This window comes from Octopus bimaculoides, chromosome 23 (assembly GCF_001194135.2).
Source record: "Octopus bimaculoides isolate UCB-OBI-ISO-001 chromosome 23, ASM119413v2, whole genome shotgun sequence".
NCBI lineage: Eukaryota > Metazoa > Mollusca > Cephalopoda > Octopoda > Octopodidae > Octopus > Octopus bimaculoides.
The window spans coordinates 20,863,697-20,865,595 of NC_069003.1; positions in this window are offsets into that span (position 1 = coordinate 20,863,697).

The following is a 1,899-nucleotide window of genomic DNA, read 5'->3' on the forward strand; positions in this document are numbered from 1 at the left end:
TATATATACATATACTTATATATTATACATATATACATACACACGCGCATACACACATATAAAAGAAGTAAAAGGGATTAATGAATCCAGGCGGATATCTAGAAACTATTCAGTGTTAAACGAATTTAGTTAGCTATATCAAACAACCAGATACCAATAAATTCAAACAGAAGTAACATCCAAGGTAATTCCTCATGTATGACATTTAAGAATGCATTTCTACGAATCTTAGTAAATGCATTTGGGATTTAAAAGACAAGAACATTAACTATGAACTAAAGTAGTCCATCATTAGTTATGCACCATCGTACAATACTGGTAATTTTTGATGCGATCTTTGCCCAGAAGAAATGAATAATATAATTGCTTCAATATTAGAATTTTTAAATTGTAGAAACAATTTTGCATTAAAATAGTGCATTAATTATATAGCACTGGTCAAAAAAATTTTTTTTTTTCTGGCATAAAATCTTAGAGCTGTTTTAGACTAATTTTTGGGTGCTGATCTCAAAACTGACCTCAGATTTGTTCTATTACATCATATCTTTGTGCTATTGATCTATACCTTTATTTACCTGGATCATACCAAAAGTTAACTTTACACCATTATTTGCGGGAATTTAGGCTGGATTTCGAATAATATATTCAAGCTGAGTTTTGCTTTAAAATCTTTTCTCTTCTTTTCAAACGTGAACTGAACCACTGTGATCTAGTTATGGATACAGCATCAAAAAGAAGGAAGTGCTGTAATGACCCCGATATTTTGTTACATCTGTGGAAACTTCACTCAACAGGCTCAAAGGTGCAACATTAATAATTTAGTTTAAAGTAGGACTTGGAGACCTAGACAAAACCTGGGCTCCTTACAATTTTTGCAAATCCTGTGTTGAAACTTTGCGATCGTGGTCTCAAAGAAAGAATGCGAAGCTCGTGTTTGGTGTGCCAATGGCTTAGAGGGAACCAACAAATCATATAGATAACTGCTATTTTTGCCATGTTAATGTAAAAGGGTTCAATACGAAAACCTAACGACACTTGCAATACCCAGATATTCCATCTGCCCAAAGACCGGTTGCAACTCCAAGGAAATATTTGTGCCTGTATTTATGAGCTGCTACAGATTGATGATGAAGTCCTCTGTTCATCTAGTTCTGGTGAAGATGAACAGTTTATGCCATTTGATACTGACTGTGATAATTTTTCTCTGTTTAGTCAGCTTGAATCGAATGATCTGGTCAGGGATTTGTATTTGCCAAAGGAATCTGCTGAATTGTTGGCTTCCAGGCTGAAAGAGAAAAGATTGCTGATACCTGGCACTTGTATCTCCTTTTATCGTAACAAAGAAACAGAACTGCAGAAGTACTTCCATTCAGATGGTCAGCTTGTTTATTATAATGATGTTGAAGGGTTTCTTCTCAATATGGGACTGTCGGCATTATAATTCACATGAGAGGAGACTTTTTATTGACAGATCTAAAAGCAGCTTGAAATGTATTTTACATCACAAAGAGAATTTATAGGGCTCAATCCCAATAGGATACTCTATAAAAATGAAAGAGGAGTATGCCAACATCAAGATTGTTCTGGAGAGGTTGCAATATCGTGTTCATGGATGGGTAATTTGTGTCGAATTGAAAATGGTAAACCTTCTACTGGGCCAGCAGAGAAGTTACACTAAGTATTCTTGTTTCCTGTGCTACTGGGACAGTGGGGCTACAAAGAATCACTGAGTGAAAAGAGAATGCCCCCTCTCCAAGAAACAGTTTGACAATAACATTCCTCTGATTGATTGGGAAAACATCGACGTTCCCCCACTGCACATAAAACGTGGTGTGATAAAGCAATTCATCAAAGCTCTTGATCACAGTGGAGACTGCTTCAGATATATATATATATATA